The 9,457-nt window shown below is 37.3% G+C and overlaps 1 non-coding gene across 1 annotated transcript; it reads left to right on the top strand.

The window, feature by feature from the left end:
* The first annotated feature begins 625 nt into the window (after nt 1–625).
* On the top strand, nt 626–696 carry TRNAG-GCC (transfer RNA glycine (anticodon GCC)). The gene has a single exon. It is a non-coding gene; the product is annotated as a tRNA-Gly (tRNA).
* Nucleotides 697–9,457: the final 8,761 nt, after the last annotated feature.

Here is a 9,457-nt window from a genome sequence, read left to right as displayed (position 1 = left end):
CTAGCAGTGCTAGTAAACCCCTGATAGAGGAACGGCCGGACAGCAGCTCCTCTGGAGAATCACAGATACTGCAGGGTAACAAGGCATATCATTACACAGGATAAAATGCACACAAAGAAATGAGGCAGATCATAACAAAAATGCACACAAAGAAACAAGGCAGATCATAACATCTACATTAAGGTTGTTCTTATTGAGAGATTCACAAAAAGAGTCTAAGCTTAGAAGATCCCCTCGCCAAATAAACATCACGTCATCAGCACATCCAGGACACCAAGCTCGCCCAGGTTATTAACAGATTAACATAGCTTGGTGTATTGCAGGTTCACCTGTGGAGTCTCACTCTAGGAAAAACTCATAAAGACGGCAGCAACCCAGGTGTGTTAGCCTCTTCTTTGGATGCCTATTACCACTTTCCATCTGGTATGAGTCTACTCTTACAGTGTGAGGATTTATATATGTTTTTATCAGTTTGATGTTATATATTAAATGTGAGTTTATATACTTTTACTCACAAGTTATTTCATTTGTACATGCGTAATTACGCTATGCTTGTCCTTATTTCTCGTTTCTTTTTGTGTATATAACTATCGCCCTGGATATATATGAGAACCTTCCACATATTGTATTGGTGGTTCAGTGGTAGAATTCTCACCTGCCACGTGGGAGGCCCGGTTTCGATTCCCGGCCAATGCAGCCATGTGTTTGGGCAGCACGGTGGCTAAGTGGTTAGCACTTGTGCCTCACAGCGCTGGGGTCATGAGTTCAATTCCCGACCATGGCCTTATCTGTGTTGAGTTTGTATGTTCTCCCCGTTTTTGCGTGGGTTTCCTCTGGGTGCTCCGGTTTCCTCCCACACTCCAAAAACATACTGGTAGGTTAATTGGCTGCTATCAAAAATTGACCTTAGTCACTCTCTCTGTCTGTGTGTATATTAGGGAATTTAGACTGTAAGCTCCAATGGGGCAGGGACTGATGTGAATGAGTTCTCTGTACAGCGCTGCGGAATCAGTGGTGCTATATAAATAAATGGTGTCGATGGTTGTTGATACCTGATTCATGGGAGAACACAGATTGGAAAATCTCTCATACCCCACACACAGAGGCGGCAGATCGGAGAGTTACACTGAAATCTAATTGTATATTGATTCAGAGAAAAAGTGACGGAGGAACTGACTGAGTGACGGAGGAATTTACTGATTAGATATACAACATTGGAAAAGACTTCCGTTATATGGACTAGAAAAGTCAGATTATCTCTTTATATTATATTACCTGGTATATTATAAATCATATAGTACATTTATTTCTGTTGAAAGGAAGCGCTAGATTATCCCTGTATCCTTTGATTTCTATAGTTAACTCTTTCAATATATCTTTGGGTATGATATATCAGGAGGAATAAGAGCTGCATCCTTCATTAGAGTGCCTGTTTAAAACTGTGACTCCTTTTTTTTCAATGGAATTAAGGTCTGGGGAGTTTCCTGGCCATGGATCCAAAATTTTTATGTTTTGATCGAGCCACTTAGCTATCACTTTTGCTTTATGGCAAGGTGCTCCATCATGCTGGAAAAGGCATTGTCCGACACCGAACAGTTCTTGGATGGTGGGGAGAAGTTGCTCTTGGAGGATGTTTTGGTACCGTTCTTTATTCAAGGCTGTGTTCTTAGGCAAAATTGTCAGTGAGCCCACTCCCTTGGCTGAGAAGCAACCCCACAAATGAATGGTCCCAGGATGCTTTACTGTTGGCATGACACAGGACTGTTGGTAGCGCTCACCTTTTATTCTCCGGACAAGCGTTTTTCCAGATGCCTCAAACAATCTGAAAAATAATTCATCAGAGAAAATTACTTTACCCCAGTCCCCAGCAGTCCAGTCCCTGCACCTTTTGCTGAACATCAGTCTGTCCCTGATGTTTCTCCTGGAGAGAAGTAGCTTCTTTTCTGGCCTTCTTGACACCCAGCCATCCTCCAAAAGTCTTTGCCTCACTGTGCGTGCAGATGCACTCACGCCTGCCTACTGCCATTCCTAAGCAAGGTCTGCACTGGTGGTGCCCTGATCCCGCAGCTGAATCAACTTTAGGAGTCAGTCCTGGCTCGTGCTGGACATTCTTGGATGCCCTGAAGCCTTCTTAACAACTATTGAACCTTTTTTCTTGAAGTTCTTGATGATACTATTGAGGTGCAATCTTACTAGTAGCAATATCCTTGCCTGTGAAGCCTTTTTTGTGCAAAGCAATGATGATTTCACGTGTTTCCTTGCAGATAACCATGGTTAACAGAGGAAGAACAATGATTTCAAGCACCACTCTCCTTTTCTCCTTTTAAGGCTTACAGTCTGTTATTCTAACTCAATCAGCATGACAGAGTGATCTCCAGCCTTGTCCTCGTCAACACTCACCTGTGTTAACGAAAGAATGACTGACCTAATGTCTGCTGGTCATTTTGTGGCAGGGCTTAAATGCAGTAGGAATGTTGTTTTTGGGATAAAGTTCTTTGTCATGGCAAAGAGGGACTTGCAATTCATCTGATCACTCTTCATGACATTCTGGAGTATGTGCAAATTGCCATCATAAAAACTGAGGCAGCAGACTTTGTGAAAAATAATATTGTGTCATTCTCAAAACTTTTGGCCATGACTGTAGAGTATAGTAACACTAACCATAATTTTCTTATATAAGCATCAATTCATTTTTCATTCCTTTTGTTCATTTGTTTTGCTGGTAAAAGAAAAATGAATAGCATACATGCTGTGCTGGGGAAGAGCTTGCATTAACCTTCTGCCACCAAAGCCCTAATCTATCTAATTGTAAATTTAGATGTGTGTGCGTTTGTTATTGCGTTTTTATTAATTGTCCCTACACAGGGCAAAAGGCATTCAAATGACTGAATCTGACCTGTTTACTGAAATGATAACTCTCCATCCCTTATATCTGTTTACTATATATCTTCCTGGAAAACAAAACCCTTATTGTTCAATTGTGCACATAGATCATGTAAAATTGTATCTAACCTAACCCACCCAGTTTCATTCATCATCTGATCACTTGGACTAAATAATTTCTTCATGTGCTTTTAGTACCATATAGTTGCTTGAGGGTCTTTTCAATCAGGCATTTTTTTAATTATGTTTTTGAACAGTTTTTAAACAGAGGAAAAGTATACCAAAACTGCCTTCAGTATAGATCTACATTTTTTTCTTGTTAATAATCCTGGACATTTTTTGATCTGTTTTTCTTTCACTGTGTCTTTTAAAGTGGATAATGATTTAAAAAGGTACAACAAGCTATTGGGTACAGTTTTGTCCATTAGTTTTATTTTAGTTATATATAAGCAATATATTCAGTATTTTTGAAATGGTTACCGTGTTTTTGCAAGCGCCCTTTTTTAACGTGGTTTTGTCCACATGTCACCACCTCATCATTTCTCTCCATCACCTCATCCTTCATCTTTATCGCCACATCTATCCAGATTTCTATCCAGACACAGGGATCTCTCTCAGCGGTCCTGAGTATCACACTCCTCTCGCTGTGTCACCCCCGGCAACCACCAACCACTCCCCACTGTCACCCCCGGCGACCACCAATCACTCCCAACTGTCACTTCTTCAAGAAATATATATATATTTTTAAAATCTTTATAAACACTTTTAACAATTAACAAATTAAATTAACAAATTAAAAACATCTTAGTATACCAAATTTCAGCCCTTTCTGAGTTTTTTTTCCCACACACACTAAGAATTTAGTAGGTCAGTGTATAACTCTGCCCAGCAGGTGTGCGCTGCAGCAAATTTCAGCCCTTTCTGAGTTTTTTTCCCCACACACACTAAGAATTTAGTAGGTCAGTGTATAACTTCGCCCAGCAGGTGGCGCTGCAGCTTGGTTTTTTGTTTTTTTCCACACACATACACACGGCACTGTGTGTGTGTGTGTGTGGCCATGTATATATATATATATATATATAGTGTGTGTGTGGCCATGTATATATATATATATATATAGTGTGTGTGGGGGGCTAAATCTGGAAGGAAGATATTTAAATCAGTTTCCCAGCTGGATTTAAATTGTATTTCATTGTTTAAGGGGTAGTATACAATTTTACCAACATGAAATGCCCCCTCTGTCTGTCTGGGAATGTATTTGGAAATAACTCAAGTGTCAGGTGCCATCTCTGCGCTCTCCACAGGCGCCGGAGATGGACACCTTCTATCCGCAATTCACGTCCTGTTGCCTAGCAGCAGAACTCTATCTCTACTCACCTGTCTGCAGCCAGCATGTCTAAACCGCCTAAATCTCCCTAACCCAATCAGGAGGTACCTTAGAGTACTTAAAGCAGCCTCTGACACCTGTCTAGTGCCAGAGTATTGGTTCTGCCCTGCTCCAGCATTTAGTTTGCATTCCTGTTCCTGAACTCCTGTGTATTGACTCCTTGGCTTGTTTGACCTCTCTTCCGGATTTCTCTTGTACTTTGCTGCCTGCACTGGTATTGACCTTTGGACTGTCCCTGACTACTCTTGCCTACTCTCCGTGGTACCTCACTTCCTTGGTTTCGACTTGGCCTGTCTGACTACCCTATTTGCTGCACTGGTGACTTCCTGTGAGAACCGCGACCTGCACATCACACGCAGCCAAGCCCAATCCTCCTTGCGGAGGTCCCTTGTGAACACCGGTGGTGTGTTAGACTCCGCGCCTCTCAGGTTAGTAGCGCTAATACCAGTCGGTGATATTCTCTGTGTAAAAGTGTGACATTAAGAAGGAGACTGAATAACACTAGAATCTTTTAAAGAATGAAATTCCAACCAGTGGTGTATTTGGAGTTATTTGAAAAAGTCACTGGAGACTCTGTGAAATCTGGTTTGGATTTGCGCAATAGATAGTATGTCTGTATTTTCGAAAAGGTTATGAAAGTAGATCAACTAAGGGAAAAGTCGGTATTAAACCTTTATCAAGAATAACCCAGGGTTTCAGAGATAGGCTTAAAAGCCAATCTTTCAATTGGTCCAAGAGACATGCAATTGATATTTTTCCAAACATTGGAAAGCGGGACCTCTGAGCTTTTTGGGTAGAAGCATTTGGTTCCTGGCAAGCAAATGGTAAATAAAGATTATTGTTAAGCACAAAGCATGGTCATTTTAAATATTGCAATACATTTATTTATTTTCACAGATAGCGTTGGAACATTGAATACTACGGAATCCTTAAGCTCTGAGGCAATGTTGATGGTTGGAGGAATGTTTTCCCCCAAATGAATGTAATAAAATCATTGGTGTACATTTTGGTATGATAAGGTACAATTGATATATGTATATATTTCTTATATTATATAAGTATTAAGAAGTGTTCATCAGGTTATTTTACTCTGGAGAACAGGGAATTATAGTTATGCCCCAGGGAACATTCATTTACATGAAAAATGTTATATTTGTAATGTGTGAAATGTTTCTTAAAAGTGGTGGTGGTAAAATTAGTTTTAACAATAGTAATAATAATTTTAGAGATTAACAAAAAAATCTGTCTCAGTCTAGTTAAATGTTTATAAACTTTAAACATGCTTTATACTTAGAAAAAAAAAAGTCTACAAAATGTCCCTAGAAGCAAACTAGCCCTGTTAAAATTATCATTATAGTACGTTTTAGCTAACCAAATCAATTTCATAACATCTAAAGCCAATTGATTTTCTTTGCCCAGAGCTGTCAAAAATGTATTTTTATTGGAGTCAGACACTCAAAGCTTTGAAATTGGGATTTAAAAATCAAGTAGGCATCAAAATGTTCACATGACCACAAGCTATTTTCTGACTTTCCACTGATTCTTAGGCAGCTATTACTTCTAACAAAGAATTACAGGGGAATATTCCTCCAGGTATTCCAAAGTGAAGAGACATTAATTATTTAGATATTTTTTCCAGCATTTGTTAGAATGTTTGTTAAGCTTAAACAAAAAGCCAAACTTTTGCACTAGAGCAAAGACAGTATTTTTTTTATTATTTCACTTCAATTTAAAGAAAATGCTTTTATCCCTTTTAAATAGCTTACATACAAGTTTAAAAAAATGTCAGAAATGCATTTTCCATTAAAACTGTTGGTATTGATTTGCATTACACATAAACAATATGATTTCCTTGGAGGGAGAGATGTCTATATTCCAGGGAATTTTACGGGTGTATACAAATTGTGTTCATGTTCCTCCACACCTTGGGATGCTTATAGGAAGGCTTATGATAATGCAAGTACGGTTCACATGGCCACATAGCTAAATAGGTGAACGCTAATCTGAGCATAGACACTGCTTGCAGTATTTTTTTCTGTATATGCTCTGCTAAACATTTACCTTGTATTGCCTCAAGTGTCTGTGTAAATGACCCTTGTAATCATGATAAGAACCACTCATCCTTTTTAAAGTTACATTTGAACTCTATTCTGTTCAATTTAACAGCAGCTGTATGGAACTCAGATTAATCTGAGAGGAAATGGGGCTGAATGTGCCTGTGCGCACACCCTAAATTACACACTAAGTCAGGTTTCAAATATATTTTAATACTAGTCCTTTTTAATAAATACACACACTCACATTTTAGACTTGCATTGCTATATCAATATTTATATTGAATTAGACATAGATAATATGTTTCTCTTGTTTTATTTATATATGTTGAGAACATGTTTAGAATGTTCAATCTATTTTCTTCTTACATTAATCAAATTGTCATTGAAGCAAAATGCATGTTATATTAGTTCTGACTGTTATTTAAACTATTGCCAATTTAAGACATCATCAAATGCCATAATCAACCATCAGAGTCAGACTAGCTTTAAGATTAAAGGTCTCATTTAGAGTTGGACACATTTTACTTAAAAAATGTAGATGTAAAATGCATTAAGAAATTCCCCACAATAACAGTGTCATGCCGATCTGCACACATCTTAAGATAAGTGTCATTCTGCATACTATATAAAAAAATGTATGCTGAGAAAGGTAAGTTTAAAACACATCATATGCTTAAAGCACTTTATGTTGGCCAGAGAAATGGAGGAGCAGCAGCCAGCCACTTGTTAGCTGTAAAGCTGCAGGCTGCTGATCCTCCATATCAAAGATTGGCTTGGGATGAGGCACTCCCTATCTGATAAAGAGTAGCAGAAGATGCCTCCCCCCCTCTCTTTCTGCTTGCTCTACTCAAGGCAAGAAGAAATGTTGACTGAGGGGGGGTGAAGTGCCCATTGGTGATCATCCAATCAAGGCATCTAGGGTGCCCAAGGTGCTTTCACTGGTTCTGCACACATTGGACCTGATTCATTAAGGAAAGTAAGGCAAAAATAGAGTAAATTTTCTTCTGGACTAACCATGTTGCGATGCAATGGGTGCAAATTAGTTTATTATTTTGCACATAAGTTAAAAACTGGCTGTTTTTTCATTTAGCACACATGTAGCTTTATTTATACACTGAAATTTAAAGTTGATCTAAGACATGCCCTCCCCCAAGTTTAATGCAACATGGTATTTCCAAGGTGCAAAGTTACACTTTTTTACTGCTTTACTTTCCTTAAAGAATCAGGCCCACCATCTCTATGAAACCACTACACAAAACTAAAAAATGAGAACCCTTTTACTAATATTCAGGATGTGAAATGTGGTAGGATTGTTCAGCTCTCTAGTTCAGTGGTTGATTATCTAAGTGTGGTTAAAATGTGAGTATCCTTTTTACCTCTTTAATTTCCATTATTGAATGACACCTAAGACTATTTCTATGAAACAGAGAGTGTACTGATTCCCTTGTAAAAATACAAATGTATGTGTATAATGGATAATATGAATGTTTTACCTCCTGCTGATGATTGATATTATTAGAAAAAAATGACCTGCCACAAATTCTAGCTTGGACAATTTCACTTAATTTACTAATTTAACAAGATTTGCTGAATTCCAAAATTAAAAAATTCAGTCATACACTTTTTTTTTTAAAAGAAAATGAATTATAAGAAGAATAGAAAGAACGTCTGGGAGCGGCAGCAGTGGGCAAAATTGAATTTTATTATAAATGGTTTGCTTTTGTTGTATACATAAAATGACCATTATTGAACATTACTTTTACCAAATTAAGTAATTAGCATATTTTAAAATTGATATATTACTTGGTAAGCCACAAATAGTGTAAACTGGTGTCTTTGAATCTTTTAATTATTAACGTGATAATATGATGATCTTAAACACTATCTAGTTATTAAATATAAACTTTTATAGGCTCTCCTATACCCAGTGAATTTGTTTGTATCTGTATGTGCCACCCCATGTAATTCATCAATGATAAATGTTAGCACTTTAAAAATCAATGATAATAATAGGCATTGAGCCACAAAATGAATCCTGTTGCTGGTAAATCACAGCATTTGACTTTGCATGGAAGAATTGTCCAACTCTTTTCCTCAATAGCAAGCAAGATGCAAAACTGTAAAGGCACACACAAGTTGCTTGCATAGTATAGCTAGGTATTGTTATACAGTGTACTTGGAACATGTTATTGTTTCCATATCTTACTTAATTACTACAATGTAAATTCCATAAGTATTTGTTTTAGTCTCAGTTTTCTATGACTTCTGATTTTCAAGGTAATCTAATACATGAAGAAAAAATTAATAGCAGAGTACGACAATACCTGCCCATGTTTACTCCTTTATGTTTCCTATTCATCTTTATCATGTACAGTTTATCCATGAATTTCACTGTTTCCCCCGTTTACTTTAACAAAAGGGTTATCTTCCTTAATCTGTTCTACTGCTTTAGGATCCCAAAACAAAGTAAGTGCCATTGATTTTGCTTGATCACATTCGTGACCAATTTTTTGTTTCTAATTGATAGGATTTCACACCATATAGTAATTCAATTGATGTTTTATTGTAGCTCATTGCATAATAGAATAAATAAGGGTGTCCAGAGGAGTGAGCTTGACTCATACTATATCTTACTATTGATCACTGCTCACTGTCCCTTTTCATCTATGTAGTTTGCGAAATAAGTTTTCTAAATAACCTTATGAAAACCATAGAAACAGACCTGCAAGGGTTTAACAGCTGGACAGAGCTGCGTAAAGAAAAGAAAATATAGTCAACAAAAAATCCTCTAGTTTAGCACTGAAAGCCTTAATTTCAGATCTCTCTATTACTCTGATGACAAAGGAAGTGAGCTTCTAATCTCCTTTTTCGAGCCACAATGATTGGTGGTTCAATGAAATTATCCTAGCACTTGAGACCATATATCTGGGGAGGTGCAGACCCACATTTAATAAAACAACCTCACATGAAGCTGTATAAGGACAAGATAATATTATAATACTCCCCTTGTCATTGAGATTAATTATTTATGACCAATCTGATTCTTTGCCCATTAGTTATAATTTCTTAACACTTTGATAAGAAATTATAAAACATTTCTATTTATTAACATTGTTCAGCCAAGATAGTA

This window comes from Mixophyes fleayi, chromosome 9, assembly GCF_038048845.1.
Source record: "Mixophyes fleayi isolate aMixFle1 chromosome 9, aMixFle1.hap1, whole genome shotgun sequence".
Classification (NCBI taxonomy): domain Eukaryota; kingdom Metazoa; phylum Chordata; class Amphibia; order Anura; family Limnodynastidae; genus Mixophyes; species Mixophyes fleayi.
The sequence above is the reverse complement of the archived record's forward strand: the minus strand, read 5'-3'. Positions and strand labels throughout refer to the sequence as shown.